At 32.6% G+C, this 19,911-nt stretch overlaps 1 protein-coding gene across 1 annotated transcript in view; it reads right to left on the bottom strand.

Moving 5' to 3' along the window:
- The window catches only part of LOC111000233 (irregular chiasm C-roughest protein-like), a 58,111-nt gene extending 55,525 nt beyond the window's left edge, over positions 1-2,586 (bottom strand). The window contains exon 1 of the mRNA XM_022269608.2: positions 2,444-2,586. The gene's annotated coding sequence lies outside the window, so the exon portion shown is untranslated. The remainder of the gene's footprint in view (positions 1-2,443) is intronic.
- Between the last annotated feature and the right edge of the window lie 17,325 nt (positions 2,587-19,911).

Raw genomic sequence — 19,911 nt, 5'->3', positions numbered from 1 at the left:
TTATCAAGCGATGTTGCATGTCTATATTTATTGTAAATACAAATTGTATCACCTCATACAGACACATTATATAATCATAATAAATGCTGCCGACTATCCCTTCATTCTCATAAAACTTCATTCATGGTTCACATACAATACTTAACGACCTATAAGGATACATTACAAAAACCAGTGGAAATAAGGTTGTATCCGACCTTGTCAAAATTACCACACCTGTTCTACAGTACATTGAACAACAGTAACTCTAAAAAGCTTATAATATTATAGTGTGCTTTTAAAATTCTATATAGCAAAAATATATAAAAAAATATATTGTATATAAATTTATGTTTTGGTTTGTGAAATATATAACACAGTAATATTTTGTTGAATTAATCTAGGTTAGAAGTTGTTAACATAACTTCATACATTAATTATTAGTTATTTAAGAAAATTCAATTACGGAATAATTCTGAATGAATTAAATTTTGTTAAACGTGACAATAAATTGTACACCAAAAGTATTATTTAATTATTTAATTAAAAAAACTAACTTTTTTTATTTCCTTTGGAGTAAAATCTAGTACCGGTGACCCCAGAGCTGATGTTTTCCTTGCTTAATGAATAAGTATCGCAATACAGCGAGTAAATGCTGCCAGCATTAAAGGTACACTGCCATATGGACCAAACTTTTTTACATTTGTTTTAGTCTTTATCCGCAAATACTAACGTATTCTTTACGTTCATACTCATAGTAATTAATAGTGTTACGAATAAAGGAGAAGACTAGAGAGCAGTCAACGTTTCGAGTTATTTACAGAGAGTGAGTGTCCATTAAATCTAACCTTCTTTTGTGTTACTGTTTGTTTATGTACTGTAACCCGAAAAGGAAAAAATCACGCCTTCGAGCGCAGCGTATTTTTTTCTCAAAACCCGTTCCGATCCCAAAGCCATGGGAATTACTTTTTTAACAGGTGCTTCTGATTATAGCATCCTTTTACCTGAGTGTAAACTTTACCTGTGATAAATTAATTATTAGGGTGAAATGTGAAACGAAAATAATGTTGACGAGACAAATCTAACCTCAAAGCAAAAAACCTTGTGTTTATTTTTCTAGTTTTATTTCAAGACTTTAAAATGTTTAATTGGACTCTTAAGTATAGAAATCGAAAATATAGATAGTAATATTATCATCAGGTCGTTGAAGAAAAGAGTCTACCAAAGGCTGGCAACGCACTTGCGAGCCCTTTACCACGGTGATTGTGTATGTGCGGCGATATCAGATGAACCCGTTTGCCACCAGGTATAAAAAATGTAGTTTGTGATTATTGGAGATCGTTGGGGCATAATCTCCAAATTTTGATAACGATTTCGGAAATTCCATCCACGCCTATTAACGCGATTAACTAAATAACTACTGAATTAGTTAGTCAAAGTGGCAGGCAGAGACCTGGCCGCAGACACTATTCAATACCATGCTTCTTTTAGGCATCGTATGTATATATATATATGCTTTCTATTAATGTTCATACACTAGCAAACATTTTTATATAACGTAAACACTTTCTAAATGGCCAAATAATTCGTGTTAATAACACTTAATTTTACTCCCATAAATATCTTACCGCATGTCGTCTCAGAGCAGCGCCATCTACTGTGGTCATTGCGACATGGAAGTAAGTTCTATTTCCACTGTTAGAATTTATTCGCTAAAATATTCCATTCCAGAAAAAGGCTATGGTGGGCCTTTCAAAGCTTGCTATGAAATAGATCTTGGAATAGAGGTGGCATAGAGATTTCCAACTTAAAAGGGAATGATATATGAAGAGCTCTTCATCTCAGCTGTATAACAGACGGGATATATATGGATGTTCTATTTATTTATTACCTGTTTCAAAACTACAATTCTATTGGAATCTATGTGGATAGATAAATATTTTAGTATATTACACATTGCAATATTCTGTTTTATCAGAAAGGCTTCCAAAAATAAACTTAATTTATACATATTTAAAAAATTAACATTTATAATCTAATCGGAAATTTATAATTATAGATTAGATCGTAATTTATAGAACGGCACAATTTTAATATTGACTATATATTTAATAGGCTTCACTCAATGTTTTTTTTAAATCATGTAACATTATGATCTAACATTTCTTTAAAGTATTTTATGTCTGACCTATTTTACTAATAAGGATATTTAACATAAGAAAGTGTTCAACAACGCTTTTACCGTCACTATTTAGTGGTAGACACTCTGTTTTTGTACTGTACATACCCCGGATATGAGAAAAAATAGAGCTTATGTATATACAAATAAATTAATAACTTAAAAATGAATATAGCTTCATCATTTTACGACATGGTATAAACAAATGATAACATTATTCTAGGAATGATGCCTTATCCATTGCTAATATCACCAATAATATTTATTAACACAATAGAAACTCACCGGCACACTATTCGATCCGTAAAGTTCAAAATCACATTCACAATAAAACCTTCTTAAACTGTCAAGTTCATGTCAAACAAAAAACAAACGAGACCGCGCAATCGAAATTTAAAATCGAAACATAGACAACCACTAGAGGCGGCGCCCGGGCGACTACTGTTTGTGAAAACAATTTTCCCTCATAGAATAAGCTATAGATATGACATACGTGCATTCACTGCATTTATAAGGATACTATAGGGATTAAGGATAATCTTGAATCCTTAAAGGCTTTTTCATTTAAACAACATGTTTCAGTAATCCCATTTGAACGCTTTTATAGACTGAGGACAGTTTTTTTTATAAAAAACTTCTAACTTGGAAAGAAGGATAAATTTAATATTTTAAACGTACGAAATGAACTTCTTGCAGAACTTATAAGTCCATCAAAAACATGAAAATAAATTACTTCCTGTAATTAGCCCAGGTTCAATGGATAAATCTCCATTAAACGGTTAAATAAAAGCATGCAATGTCGTGATGGAACTGAAACACAGGATTCTTAAAGTGTTAAAATACAAGTAATAAAACAATTAATTAGTATAATTGCGCTCTGAAGTACTCTTCCGTCTATGTACTAAATGAATTATGTACTTAGTTTATTGTATGAACTCATTAAGAGGTAGCATGGCAGTTAAACATATGTTATATATACACATGTATATATAAAAGACAAACCCTAAGTATGTGTGTTCCGACCGCAGCTAAACCAATTAATTTTTCTTTGCATGCCCGCAATGAACGGTGCTTTCTGAAACATCTTGAAGACGCTGGCATGTCTTTGGGCTGTTAATAATATAAGTAATTTTGTTTTTTGCCTTTGAATACAATATGGATGGAATCTATAATTCTGCGCTATAAATTTGATTCAAAAAGAAAGTGCACATGACAAAGACTAATGTATTTGCAGAATGAATTGAAAATAAAAAAGAGAGTGTTGGCGCGGAGTTATTTTGCATTGGCTCGCGTTAGTGGATTGACGTATCTATAATAAAACTAATCTATACTACTGCGATAGCTTATTTACTAATGAAGTACAGTTTTAACGAATATTATTTGTACGTTTCATATTCTACAAAGAGTTTTTGCAGCACCCTAAAGTTCTAGAACCACAGAATAAAAAAATATTTGGGCACATCCAAAAACAAAATAAATTCAGAGGCGCAAATACTTAGGTCTAGGCCTCACATTTCAGAAACTGTTTCATGATCATTTGTCAATCTAATAGGCTAGTAGCCCCCTGTGCCTGACACATACCATCGTTTATTTTAGGTCTAAAGGCAAGCCGGTTTCATCTAGATGTTTTCCTCGTTCGACGAATGTTATATGTGTACATTGCAAGAAAGCCCATTGGTGCACAGTCAGGTATCGAACCTATGGACTTAGGGCTGAGCGTCGCATGCTAAAGCAGCAAGCCAACACTGCTCCAAAAACAAAGCACCTATTTACAAACTTTATTTGTTTCTAAAATGATCTGAACTGTAATTAAGACTAAACTAATTCTATACGTACATATCATAGCCAAAACTGAGCAAATCTTACATAAACAAACGTTTATTAACTTACTATAAACCTTAATTAGTTAAATACGTGAAACTTTATAGCTCTGCTCGTTTATGAAGGTCATAATATAATTTGTAAAAAATATAGGTATCTATTTCGTTCTGAATAATATGAAAAATGCAAAATACTACCTCAACCATAAACTTCTAGCCGGCGTAAAAACAATTTTCCCCATTCCTTTGATTTTCTCTTAGGGTTTCACTGTCTGACCCTTCCCCTTGTATTTCCCCCAATTTATTGTTTTGACGTGAATAACTACTTCAGACTAACCCTACAGGGCCAAGGACAAAATACGGCACGTACTCCCTGAGTATACCTAGTACATAACTGGTGTATTTGCTAAGGCCCGACGATGATCAGCTGCTTAATACGTCCAGGAATATAGGATTTATAGGACATTATGTGTGTAGAATTTGTTTTAGCTTTATTGGAAAGCTTTCTTTGGGTGACAGTTCCATTTTTAAATGCGCTAACTTTTTTAATATTGTCTATTGGAAACATTTGGTTGAATAATACAGATCTCGTGGCGTTTTTTTTTAAATCTTACAGCCTTTGCTGTAATAATATAATAGTAATAATAATAATATAAATAATTAAAATGAAAATCAATTTAAATTTAAAAAATTTAATCTCTGTGGCAGTGTACCTTTAACACCGGCAGTATTTCTTCGGTGCATTACTAATTTAGGAAAATTGTAAATACTTGATGATACAATATTTATTAGTTATCATTTTACATTACATGTTAATTTCTATACATTTATGTTTATCTTACAAGTAATAAAGAATTAAAATTATTTATTTATTATTAAAAATTAATTTGTATATAGGTAAATTGTATATATTTAGAAAAGGAAAAAATAGGCATTAATAAGTACATCCAACTAAGTAAAAAACAATTCAGCTGTGTGTGATGGTTTGCAAGTGAGGCATGCGTGTATACACGAGAAAAGATGCATGTGTGCTTAAGATGAAAGTTATTTAGCGCTACAGATATTCTTAATACATACAGCATCCGTGATAGCTTAACAAAGATACCTAAATAGTGGTCGTATATTTAAGAATACAATAAAAAAATTGTATCGATGAAACTATTTATAATTTATACATTTGCCTGTTGTATATAATATATTCTGTGTGTCTAAGTTTAAAACGTCCGTGTTGTCTGGAAGAATTGCTTGCTCTGAATTGGTTTAGCAGTAAGAGCCCGTTTACATGTGTGTTCCTGTTTTGTGTTATTTTCGTTGTCAATAAAGTGTAATTTTTTATTGAAAGGTATCAAACTAATAAATCTTTAATAATAATATGACTTTTGAATCGTTTTAATTTAATACACAGTTATTTAATTTTTGTTTGTTTGTTCTATTATTAAAGCAATTTTATGCGCCATACATAATATTTTCAATCATCAAGGAATGTTTACAACCATACTTTTACACCCTGACACATTCTACAGAATCGTCACACAAAAACTTGTATAGAATTAACCTGTTTTCTCATATAAAACTGTTAACTTAAAACAAGTGAATCTGCCATGTCTAGTGAAGCCTGACGGCAACAAAGGGCTATGTCATTGGGAATCATAAAAACTTGATCCTTCGCGGTTGCGCAAGGTCAGTTATTTTATAGTATAGCTTAAATTTTCACATACATACATTGGTGAAATATTGTATTTGGTTATGCGAGCACATTTATATGAAACATTTTACTTAATTTGTTTTGGTTTAGGTGATTTTCAAGAAAATGAGACATTGATTTTTTTTAAATTTTAGGTTTATTAATTTTTAATATTAGGTTAGAGACGTCTTTTTTCCTAATTATTTAATTAGGAAAAAAACCTTTGAAAATTATTCGGAGTTTGATTTTGACTGAAAATTCTTTTGTGTTAGTAGTAGTGTAAGTCTTGGAGTGTTGGCCAAAAGAAATGGATAAAATAGATGTGGAACGGTTATATGACTTAAATTACATTGAGGGTAGGTGTTAGAAACAATGTAATACTTGTTCTAAGTTCTAAATAGTTTTTGGTTATTGTGATTTTGTTGGTTGGCAACACTACCTGATCCCCTGTGTTCATGGACGAATATTTTTTTATACCGGTGTTTAGTAAAATTAAAGTTTAAGTTTTCAAAATTCACACATTTCTACACTTTGTTTTATACGTATAATTGTAATCCAAACGATTTTAAATATATTTATATGAATTGGTTAGCCTCATTTTGGTGAACTTTTGTAGTGTCCTAAAACTTTAGGACATCTGAATACAATTCTCTGACACTACTATCATAAAAACATCAGAACTATATACATTTTTACAGGCAAATTTATCATATAGGTCAGTTAATACAAAGAAGTTTTACACCATATTTTCTCTTATCGGAATCCATAAATATTTCTGATAAATATTTCCCATGACAATTATGATTTGTATTAATTTCATTTCATTATATTTAAATTAACAATGCCAAACAATAATGTACCAGTAATTTTCGTTACATCTCTTGTTCCATTTGCAATTTAAACACATGATAGGTTTTTTAATAATTATGATATGAAACTAACAGTAATTAAAATATTGATTTATTTCTATTAATTGGTCTTATTATGGGCGAGAAAATATTTCTTTTAATAGAGTAAAAATATTTATTATAAAGCATCTTAAATTTCTCCTTACTAGAATTGCACCTGCGACGCGCTAAAAAACTGATTATGAACGACAAGTGTGTGACAGAGACAGATTACTATTAACTCTATTTAGAAAGGAACGGCTATATGCCGCAAGAAGGCACTTAAGAAATAATGATAGAAGATTGTTTTGACTAGAAACATGACGATATTTTTACTTGAAAAGGAATTTTTAATTTTAGAGTAGGTTTCTACAATATTGTTTTAGATGGGAAAAGGTGGACTGGACTGGACTAGGAGCAGGAGGTATTTTTTATTATTGAAATAGGTACTTATAATATTAACTAATACCTAGCCTTCATTATAAATTATAAATAACTATTATAGTATGTATGGTCTTTTGTTTTCGAGCTGCTTGTCTTTTGTTTTTCTCAGGATTCTAGTTAACAAAAGCATTCATCTGTTATCAGGAATATGGTTATATAAAAATTTACATTTAAAAATTGAATCACTTTCATAATAGTGATAGATTTAAGGTCAAGTCGAGTTCTTAATTGTGAAGTGTATAAAAAGTACGATAGATAATTTTAATGCAAATTAAAATTTTATGCGGATTTCCGTCTCATTGATAACGTTATTTTGTCTGTGACAATGACATGAAAACCTACATAACGACTGAGAAATGACATTATGTGAACAGATAATATATTATTTAATTTTGACCTACACCCTCTGTCTTCTTTGCCGATGAGTAGGGATGCCTACAATGATGTGGAATAAGTGATACCTGTCTATATGTTCCATAATAAACGTATTTTTTTTTAAATAGTTTTTTTGTTTCGCGCGATACCTTAATTACAGAGAGAAGGACTTCGAAATTCTATTCAGTATCTTTATCTATTGGAAGTTGTGTATGACGCCGGTCTAAAGCACGCAACATGTAGCGAAAGAAATAACGGTGCCAAAATGTGAGCGAAAGTATATCGCAAAAAAGTTGAATTGAAACGGCTGAGTACCGTTATGACAAGCCCTTTTGTTTTTTTCACAAATTCCGCCATCGAGTTACAGGTATAATGAAAAGACTCCCTCGGTAGCCGCCATGAATTAGAAAGGGTTAGCTGGGGTCACATGTTGCGGTAATGTTTTACATTCCGACAGTTTTATTAATCGCCCGGGTAAATATTAATTAGGTTTTAAGTCTGGTGTTATACAATAAGCAAATTGCTAAAAAATATTTTAATTTATTTATTTAGTACCTAAAAATTCAGTTACAAGTCTATAGAGAGAATAATCTTTTATATATATTTATTTCACTTTTCGATCTTCAAACCTAGCATCTGTTCCATGATTGTTTAACATAGTTGATCAACTGACAATTCAATTAATTCTAATTCCAGGTCACCTGTATACACTATACTGACTTTACGCTATACTAATATCCATGGCTTACTTAATAAGCAAAAACAGCAGACCAGTGTATAGTATTTTCCTCGATTAAACCACAAAACTAGAACAAAAATTTATTACAAGATTATAATACAGGCAAGTAAAAAACTACACATTGGATTTATACGTGGTGGTGCTAAGAGCAGTTTCTTGCACACATAATAATATAAAACTGGTGCCCTATGCATTCACAAGCAAAAAATATACAAATTTCAAATCTTTGACAGTACAACAACAAAAAAATGCTCATAAACGGCTCAAATATAAGAGACTATCTTCCAGCGGCGATTTTGTCCAATTTGGAGTAGAGGCTCAAGGGCCGTGGGGACCAAGTGCACAGGCTCTAATTAAAGATTTAAGTTGGCACCTGGTAGAAAGTACCGGTGACCCAACAGGTGGTGCTGTCCTCGCTCAACGAATAAGTATCGCAATGAAGCGAGGAAATGCCAGCGTTAAACTTCGTAAATTTGTTTTCATTTTCTTCTTATATATTTTGATTATCATTGTTATGTAGGTTAAGAAAAAAGTGAACAGCAATTATAATGTGAGTTATTGAAAACATAATTCATTAAAACCATCAATTCCCCCATAGTAAAAGATGCTCAACATTGAATTGGTCTATTTCTCTCTATGAACTGCGACACGTAAACGTCTCCCTAACAAATGTCACTTGACACCAAGTACTGACCTTTCCAACTACACCTACGAGTATTTAATACACCTTTCACTTACCTTTTTTGGTATTCATTTAAAAATATTTTGCCCTTCTTGACTGTAACCTTTAGTATTAAATATAACAAGAACTAGGTTGTTTAATACCGTTAATGGAGAGTTGAATAAACACCTTTTGAACAAAACAGTGATTAAATTTGGAATCTAAAGTTTTATAAAATTTGGTAATTAGGTTCTTGAGTGACGTAGAGAGTCTACAATGTTTGGTTTTGCAGTTTTGGTCGGATTTTACGTCATCAACTCTGGTGAAGCGCGTTCGGGAGAGCGTTAACAGCACGCTGGCGGTAATAACAGGATTGCTGGGTTGCTTTGACATGGGTAATTGCAATGGACTACATGTACTTACATAGTAAAAATATGTGTATGTGGTGGTTTTGTGTGTGTAAGTTTGTAATTAATTTACAGATTTATTATATTATTTAAGACAATATTTTAACTGACACAATAATAACCACGTATTAAATTAATAATATTTTATATGAAGAATCGATAATTCATGAACGTAGTTGAAACCTAGGTCGAGTTCTTAGTTGGGCTGAGATTTGCACACATACTGTGAAACTTCCAATAGGATCTAGGATGTACGTACCGCTGATGTAGGAATCTTGTGATCGCGCGGAATAAAATCTCATTATTAAGGATTGCTATTTATTTGAATTGGAAGTTACAGATGCTATGCTGTGCTATTATTTTAATCTTTATTACATATCCTTTTTAAATTTTCTATACCCAGCATAGCGCACACAGCATAACACAGAATTACATTAAGGGCCTGTTTCACAATGTATGGATAAAGTGCCAAATAGCTATGCAACACATAAATTATTCGAAAGATAAAAGTTCCAAATAAGATACTTCTCGTTTCATGATGAATAGCGCTATCAGACAGTCTTGAAACGCTAAAATACACATAGTATTTTCCATTTATCCTACCAATAAGTAATAAATAGCTTATTTGGAACTTATCCGGACATTGTGAAACAGGCCCTAAGGGTATTAACTATGTTATGAGATTTTTGACATTTCAGTGCGAATAAAGAATAGAAATATCAATGAAGCCATCCGTCAAATGATAAGTACGGTTTGCAAACAAAACTTGGTTAGTTCGAGCTCCAAAAGAAAGGGAACCTTACTAGAACAATTCGTTTTTTTCTGGTTAAAATTTTATACCAGATATGAACGATACGGTAAACGGTACATCAATTCAACACAAAGAGGAAAACAATGAATATTTATCTATAATTAGCCGAAACGTTTCTCAAACAGCGTCCTATGAAATTAAAACGAACCCGTTCGGGTAGAAAACATCAAATTAAACTACAAAGCGTGCTCGTTTACAAATTAATTTATGTAAAGGAATGTTCACAAATTATCCGAAACACGTAAACTTCCACAGCATTGTTTATATCTTGGGGTTGTTTCTGCTTTTTACAAGGAGAAATAGGCTCGGCACCGAACTTAGTAATATTTATTATTATATTCTAAATATGGCTATTAACTTTCCAATTATATAGTATGAAATGTGTCGGGTAGAAACTTGATTAAAAAATCGCTTCTCGCTTAGTTCACCAAAAAGTTCATTAATTAAGAATGCAAGAGTCCCACAAGGGTCCACACTGAGCACTAAGTTAATGCTTTGTTATGAGAATGACCACAGTAAAATAAATATCGAGAAATACCTTAAAGCTATTAAAATATAAGGAAATTGTAGGCCTATTGTGCCTATTTATTTGAAGACTCTATGTAAATACCAATTGACTGCGGTCAACAAAAAGATACATAGAAAGAGAGAAAATGTCGCAGAGGCAGTAATATTTGTTAGACCGCTTGCTCCCATAAATTCAGTTAAATTGAATCTTTCCACAGTTCTTTGTTCAAGCATAGTTCCGGAGATTTCACCGGTGATAAAATTAAATTATTACTTTCCGAGAATGAAGGGTTTTAGTGAAATATACCTATGTTGAGTTATTTAATTAAATATTGCCCAGTCTGTGACGAAATTACACAAAGTAATCTTTTTAAAGAAAAGAATCATACTATTCCTTCATAATAGTCTGAATAATAGTGTGTGTTTTATTGACAATGGTATATTTTGTGCGTAAGTAGATGCCTGACCTGCCTGGTACCGGAACTATGCTTCATACGTCTATGAAACCCCAGTTTCTTTACGATGGTTTCTTTTACAGTAATGTCAAGTGATGGTTATGCACAAGAAATATCCATTGGTACAAGCAGCCATTATTCGACTGGTTATTTTTTTTGATAGTACAGTGAAGTAATAATTTGAACTGTGTCATCGTTTAAATTGGTGTGGGTTGATTCGTCCAACCGCAAAGGGTTGAGAATTAATACGGAATAATTAAACAAATTAATTAATTCCCACAAGCTTCGATGGCCCATTGTTTGTTCTGTATTGTTTTAACACCTTTTGACCTATTTTCAAAGGTTAATTATTAATATTGACCTTACAACTTGAATGAACTATAGGGTGTTATTACTAACTTTCAAGTCGTCATCTATAATTTAATATCAAAGTAAAATAGCATTTTCTTCCGGACTAACAGTTATTGCGGCGAAATTCTATCAAAAAATTTTTTTAGAACTGGTCGTTGGCTGATGAGGCTGATATGCTAGAAGCCACGTATAGGAAAACGTGACCATATGACTGATTTAGTACAAGAACCGGGTTCATACAACAGTGCTGTCGAGATGCGAAGCACCAAAGTGTCGATGATGGTACTACAGCACTAGAGTGTAGCGAGCAGGAATCCCAAGATGGCACGACGATGAGGACCAGGAAAAGAGGATGTTGCCTCTGAAAAAAGTACACGTCTAACAAGAAGAACAAATTTCAATAAATGGTAGCCATTCTGAATTCTGGTACCAAACGCAAACTTCTAGAATGCTGAGTCACTATGCGGGAAAAGTATCAGTAACATCTCCTGAACTGTCACAGTTTGACACACAAAAAAAGCCCTAAAAGTTTTTAAGTCTTTAATTGGTTTTACAAATGCGGCTGTTTTGTAATAATTTACCAAAACAATCTAAAAACGCCGCTAGCCGTTTGGGCGGTTGCAGACTAGCGTATTTTTCGCGTATACGGTCATTTCCAGATTGAGCGTTTAAACGCGCGATATAACACACGTTACAAATAACCGGACGCGCGTAAACTGGCATATTTCAGCGTGTTTGCTCTAACCGATATGTCGTGTGAGTAATAATGGATGGATGGATGCATGGATTATGACGAAGAAACATTCATATTTACGTTACTTATCCGCCGTCGACTGAGAAGACGAAAAAAGATGTAAGCTGTCATCGATGGTCGCATCAAAACAAAGAACCAGTCACTTTAATACACTCTACCCAGATCTGTGAACTTATACGAGCTTAGAAGCGCGTCAACACTCGTACGAGTTGCGCGTGTACCAAAAGGAGGATGTACGTATACGTATTACGTACATGCGCTTCCAAAGACGAGCTTATACGCGCTAGTCTATAAACGTCCTTTGGTAATTTGTGTCATAGGCGGTATCACATAACATCAGATTAACCAGCGTGCCTTTCTGCTGTATTAGATTTAAAAACGTGAACACTTTTAAGACGTTATGAATAATTCTGCATATGATAAATCTATTAATCACCTGAAAAGTCCACGTCAATCCCATAAATTGTGTATAGGATACTACTAGTTGGATTCGTGTGCTACTAACCGTTGAATTCTAGATGTTATAGCTTCATTCATAGTTAATTCACTTAACGTTTTGATTACTTAAGCCGATGTTAAATGTATAGAATGAGCCGAGTACCGACTGTATAAAGCTAACTGAATATTAAGTTCACTTGTGCTTTAAAGGTCTGTGCAGAATAGGACAAGGAACACATCGAAATAAAAAAACACGCCAATTTCAATAGAGAGGACGGCCTAAAATCCCAAACACCTGGGATCCAGTAATATCCAAATTAAAATCTCAACACAAACAATCCGCGAAAATGGAGGACACCGTGAGAAATTTTTGAAGAAACCCTACATCTTTTAGTCGATACCAATTCCGAGGAAATAAATACAGATACAACATTTTCTGAAGCTGTGATACTTTATTACTTTAATTTACTGGAAATAAATAAAATAAAATACTTTTTTGACATTTAACACCTTTTGTCTTCAGTCACCGTGACCACGCACGTTGTAAAGCACGCGAAATGTCGGTTAAATTTAAAATTATCTTTAAATAATTATAAGTTTACAATAATACATAACTTCAATCCGTTAAAAAAGTGTTTTTCTTTACACCCTAAAAAAACAAAAAAAAAAACGCAGGCAAACGAAATATTCTGAAAAGTATTATTTATTCTTATAGGCAACTCTTTCACTTATCACTGCATTTGCGTGACCTCAAGAGAATCAGGGGGTCTAGTCAAGACGGCTTAACAGTAGTGTATGTAGAAAGTCGAAAACTAAATTTGTATGAAGACGACAGCTATTAGTTGGTACCAACTGTTGACACTAGCTGTCATTTCTATCATCATCATTGTCTTTCTACATACACTACTGTTAAGCCGTCTTGACTAGACCCCCTGGCCCGCTAAAACAAGAAACCTCCAGCGCTCTCGGACGTATTACCTATATTTATGATAAAATAATTAAAGGCTACTAAATTTAAATTTATTGTTCAATTATAGAATATAAAATGTATTAACTTATAATAAAGCAAAGACTGGCTTCTATCCCAATCATCTTGACATATATACTAGCGTACCAAAAATCTTCAATTTTTATATTTTAATTAAATTTTTCGTATATTTTAAATAAATGTTCTTTAACCAAAAACCTCACTTTTACACTACACAATTTATAGCCTACAATTTTGTTTCAATTACTTAAGCTTTTTAAACAAAATTATTGCACAAAACGTTGTACTTTATGAGCTATTTAATGCAAGCACCACGCCTAGCTCGATCCGATGGGACTAATGTAATTACCTACGATGAACTGTACTTTGCGAGTAGTGTTGTAGTTGAATATATCGATAAAAAACATATTCAATTTTAGTCTGAAAACAAAATCAACTGATGATATTATTCACAGTCATAGTAATTAAAATAAATACAGCAAACATATTATATGAAGCTAATGTACAAACATTTAAAAGCTTGTTCGGATCCGTATCTTAAGTCTTTTTTTATGGTAATAGTTGATGTTAACTTATGAAATATATCATTGTTAAGGAAACATTTGAAGGTTTTTTTTTTTCATTTTCAGTGATATCTCTTATACTTAAACCATTACCTTGACTTATGATATGATTATGAATAATGTAAGATATACAATAGTCTTAATAATGACATGATATTCATATAGTCTGTAAATTCAACATTAATAAATCATTTCTATGTTTTACGATAAATATATTTTTAACCAACATCAAAAATGTTAAGGTTAAATAAGCATATATTCAATAAAAAGAAATAACTAACCTTAAAATATAATAATTCGACTGATGGTCCTTCAAGAAAAGAGCGTACCAATTCTTAAAATGGTACGCTCTCGCGAGCCCTCTGGCATCGAGAGTGTCCATGGGCGGCGATATCACTTAACATCAGGTGAGCCTCCTGCCCGTTTTGCCCCTGTTCTAAAAAAAAACTAAAATATGTTTTTAAAATGAGTCCCTTCAGGCAAGGTTCCGAAGATACTGGCAGGGTTCCCCCTTTTAATAGCTTGACTAATTCTTTGTCCGAGGCCAGATCTTCGGTCTCCTGTGATGTCTAGTAACCTTTTTGCTATGTCCTTAAAAAGTCTTATGATTCAACCAAAATTCAAAATATTCCTAACCACATCCCTAAACTTTGTATGAAATTTAGTACTATGCGCTTTTGCTACAAAGCCATTGTAAGAAGGTTAATTCTTTAATATAATCCTTTATGTGCTGATGGTATTATGAGCAGAGTAAAAGTTTGTATTCCTCTCCTTTCTTGAAAATACTTGAATAGTATTTATATACTGCATTAAATTCAGAAGCACTTTGTTATATGAGTAATGGTTTTAAACATACAAAACACATTTTTGTTTTAAATATGATACTTATCGAGTTTAAAGTCTAAGGGCCTGTTTCACAATGTCCGGATAAGTTCCAAATAAGCTATTTATTACTTATTGGTAGGATAAACAGTATTTTTGCGTTTCACGACTGTCAGATAGCGCTATACGTCATGAAATGCGAAGTATATTATTCGGAACTTTTATCTTTCGAATAATTTAAGTGTTGCATAGCTATTTGGCACTTTATCCATACATTGTGAAACAGGCTCTAAGACTGAAGTAAAATTCGTATAGAAAGAGAACGTATAGATAATAAACATTGTACCTTACAGAACCAAGAAGCAAACAGAATACGTAATTGTGAGACATCGTTTGTCCAATGCAAACGTGAACATAAATTTATGTTAACCTGCCCCAACTTGGCCCCAGAGGAACTTGAACAACTTAATTCCCACCAAAGTTTGATACAGCCAATATTATAACTTGAGTATGTATTCACAGTAAACGTATAGCCGCCAAACACTTAGATCTAAAAAACTCAGATTAAAACTCAGGTATTATGCTTTATAGTGAGACAGAAATATTTGATTGCTTACACAAATTAGTACAAAAATGTTAACCAAAAATCGGCCCAGCTTCAAAAAATCTTTGCTAGTAACTGAAACTGAAGGCAATTTCTTGCTTATTAAAAAGAAAATCATCATGAAACAGGTACCAAAATTAGACCACCTAAAAGGTAGCGTAAATAGTTTTACTCCTCAAATATATTTCCTCTATTAACCTTACATACACAAAAATACTCTTAAGAATAAAATCTTAAAATAATCAATAATCGCAGTTAAGTAAAAGCCACTTAAACATGCGAATTGTAGGAAAACGATTTTTCATCTGTAACCAACGCAAATCAAAGGAATAAATTACACTTTAAAAGTACTTAACTACCTGAAGACAGTAATATTAGAGAACACGCCACTTTACTAGCCCTTTGACTTTTGAAAGCAAAGTGACTTTGCGCCACCTAATATCCATTTGTAGAAGGGTCGGGACCTTTTGGTCGGGTCCTGCAAAATTTACGATTTCACTAGATTTACGGTAGTCATAAAGTATTCAGCGGGTTACAGAGTTCAGAGAATGCTTAGCGCGACAGTGAGCGTAAGAAATTTGTTATAACGTCATGGTAGGCGTAAAAATTCGTAAAGGTGGCCTACTTATCGATTTATAGAAGGTTCACACAAATATATAACATAGCAGACTCGGCCAAGCGTTGCTGTGGCTAAGGTTTTTGTTATATTACATAGTAGTAAATTAATCAAGGGAAACCGTAGGAGAACTTATGTGAAACGTTGGTACCACGACACGGACCTAAACTAAACTACCTTTAACTCAGCGCCATCTGTTAGAATTGTATCAAATAATAAACAAATGTTAATGTTATCGTAATTTTAGTAAGGATGCCTATTTTTTTGAAAATGAAATACAGCCTATGTCACTCAGGTATGATGAAGCTTTCCAACAGTGAAAGAATTTTTCAAATCTGCCAAGTAGTTTCGGAGCCTATTCAATTCATACAAACAAACAAAAAATCAAACCTTTCCTCTTTATAATATTAGTATAGATAATGTACACAATAATGACTACCTTCTTTCATATTATATGTCTATGTTGTTTTAGTTAGAGTTAGTACCAAGTCGGTTTAACAAATAATTATATATAAAAAACCACATGGGGTATATCTATCTATGTCTGTGTCTGTCTTTGTATTATTACGTAATTGTTAATCTAATAGTAACGTTTATTAGATTAATGGCCTGTTTCACAATGTATGGTTAAAGTACCAAATAGCTATGCAACACATAAATTATTCGAAAGATAAAAGTTCCCAATAAGATACTTCTCGTTTCATGACGAATAGCGCTATCAGACAGTCTTGAATCGCAAAAATACTGTTTATCCTACCAATAACTAATAAATAGCTTATTTGGAACCTATCCGGACATTGTGAAAGAGACCCTAACAATTACGTATTTAACTATGTATTTTAATATGAATTACATATTATCATTTTAAAAGAAAGTTTGTGTCAACCCGCACTCAACTATTTAATGTTTAGCATTTTTCTATATCCTCACAGTTGAAGTCCAGTAGGTTTGTGGTCCAGTAGTAGAAAATAATAATGTAATTTTACTTTTCAATACAGTACTTGTTCGTCTCTTACTGTCAATTTGTGTCTACGTTAAACACTTATAAGTTTAAAAAACGGTTCAAATAAACTTAGTTTCTTTATGTAAAAAAAAATTGAAAGGTGTCCAGAGACACGCGGATGGAACGAAGTTCCTTTTGATTAATTAGCGAAGGAATTGTAATAAAATTTAATTTTTTAAATTATAATAATATATTTTTTATTACTATAAACCTAATTAGTCGGCTCAATATTAGTAATTAGAGTTTAATTTGTATTAATTCATTGTGTAATGTGTTTCATTTTGACAACAAATCTCAAGATACAGACATCTATTGACACCTATGTACATATTTCAAAAAAGTTCCGTTACATCATAGAGATGTCGCTAGCTTCGTCGTTACAACTATTTGTCTTATTTTTGTTCCGTCTTATCTTAGGGGTCTACCCTATCGCAACGTGCGTTAAGGAACTTTCGTTTCGTTCCAAAAAGGTTTTAATGTTTAAAAATTAATTAAATGATATTTGGATGCTCAACAGGTTTTTATAAAATATATGTTACGTATTTACCTATAAGAGTGAGAGTATTTCAATTGAAGGGATGAAAATGTAAGTAACTGATAGTGTTCCGCTTCTCTACAAATGTTTGATATCTGCTTCAACGGACATATTCGGTGCACCTTTGGGGTTCAGTATAAAGCTGAGAGCTTCCAAACTGTTCATTTGGTTTTAATCAACATTACAACGCTTATTATTTCGTAGCCCTTTTGAATAGATAGATAATAGAATAGCTTTTCATCATTTATCTAAACATTGTCTGAGTTAACAGTTTCATAAAAAAAAACTACAGGTGATACAAGACAAATGTAATCATTTCGTATTTTCGCAATCGGTATTTAAACTTACAGTGTCACATACTTTTCTTGGGCAGTGGCTAAAATTACCGTCGCCATTTTGAAATGCCTGACTAATTGTTTATTTTCTGATATTTCTTGGTGTCTACTATAAATAATTTTAATTTCTACATCTAATAAGAATCTAGCTTTTTCCTTGCATTTTTATTGAATCTTAACAGATATTATATTATTAATAATGTTTTTTTTATGTTTTGATGAAAGTATGTGGCACTGGGGGCTTAGTCAATATGCTTTAACAGTAGTGTTTATAGAAAGTTGAAAACTAACTTGTGTGAAAATTTGTTGAAACGAACTGTCATTCTCATATAAACTTATCTCTCAAGCCAATTGTCATTCTTAATGTGTGTTATTCACATCATTCTGTGACTGTATACAAGTAAAATAATTATGTTTGCAAATATGAGTTAGTATTTCCACAAGATTTGATGTTAGAAAGTTGATGCTTTCCAAGAAAGTTATATGTTGAGAAAAGTCATAAGTTGTTTGCTATTTTATGTTTGAGACATATTATGCAGGAAGAGGCGAATAATTAAGTTTCGTAGCTTAGTTTTTTCTTTTGCGTTAAAGCTAATAATATCATCCTCATGCATAATGGAGTTCCTTGTACAATTTGTCTTAAACCTTAAAACGCTAAGTACCTAATAAGAATATGGGGTATGGCATGATTTGATTAACGTGCGACCTTTTAAACGACTCCTTGAAGTAAAGGTAAGTAACTCGAGGAAACTTTTCTAATACCTGGCAAGTTCTGGACACATAAACGTAGTATATTTAATTTCCACTTACTTGCAATTGACCATATTGTTACGTTTTCTCTTGCCTATTTTTCCTGCGACTAGGGCGTCTCCACCGAATCTTAGATCTCGGCTTAGACAGTTGCTGGGTGGTCAATGGTCTGAAGGCCACGACGGAAGCTCACTGAAGTGAGCGAAATAAAGCCTTCCACCTTGCCCGATAAAGGTGGATTAGCGTTTTCTAAATATTATTTGCTTTTTGAGTTGCTATGCTGGCTTTTCTTGGCAACAAAAACACTGTAATGATGCCATACCCAGAACGCGAACAAAGTTCTTAGCGGCATATTGTATATAACTTCTTGACCTTAGCCACTGAGGCGGTCATACAATTCGAGCATCCTACATTAAAGTTGGAGGAAGACCAACACAAGTGTGTAGTGATAATTTTATTTTATTCTCTGACTTCCCAGTTACATTTACTGTCTACAAAAAACTAATAGTGACACACTTAGAATGAAGAAGAAGATTTTATAGTCACACTTGACCTGACCATGAATGAGTTCATGGTATCAAATCTGCAGTTCTTTTTAGGACAGGCAAAGCGTTAAGAATTTGTTTCTGCCATCGACTCGAAACAAAAACTGTTATAATGCCTTATAACCTGAAGTCGACTATTCCCATCCTATAAATAGGAATCATATACGGAACCACAGCACCAAGCATTAAGCACCCTCCCGACCGCATCCTTCTATTTGCTGGCAGTTCGTTAGCTCGCCGTGTCACACTAACACCGTCCGTATATTTTGCTAGGTATTTTTAGAAAATTGAGTTTTTACCTCGCGCTATGACACTCCATTTTATTTAATAACACTGCTATCAATTTCACAGCACTTATATAAACAGCTGTAACAGCAGAGTGGTTGGTTGCTTTACTGTATAATTTTTACACAGCTGTAGTACTAGACTGTTATACTGGACAAAGTACACATGTCACAAGTAAAACTTTTGTGTAAATTAGTTATGTATTATTAAGGTAAAAGCCCGAATAGGTGATCAATGATCATGTACCAGTATGTGCTCACTCTATGTATATCTATATTCACCATATATAAGTGAGGCGGTGAATCCCAAAAAAAACTTTTGCAACTTAGACTACAATATAATTATTCACGCGTTATCTTTTTAAATGAAATAAT

This window comes from Pieris rapae, chromosome 9 (assembly GCF_905147795.1).
Source record: "Pieris rapae chromosome 9, ilPieRapa1.1, whole genome shotgun sequence".
Taxonomy (NCBI): domain Eukaryota; kingdom Metazoa; phylum Arthropoda; class Insecta; order Lepidoptera; family Pieridae; genus Pieris; species Pieris rapae.
Note: the sequence above shows the minus strand (reverse complement) of the source record. Positions and strands in the feature narration are given on the sequence as shown.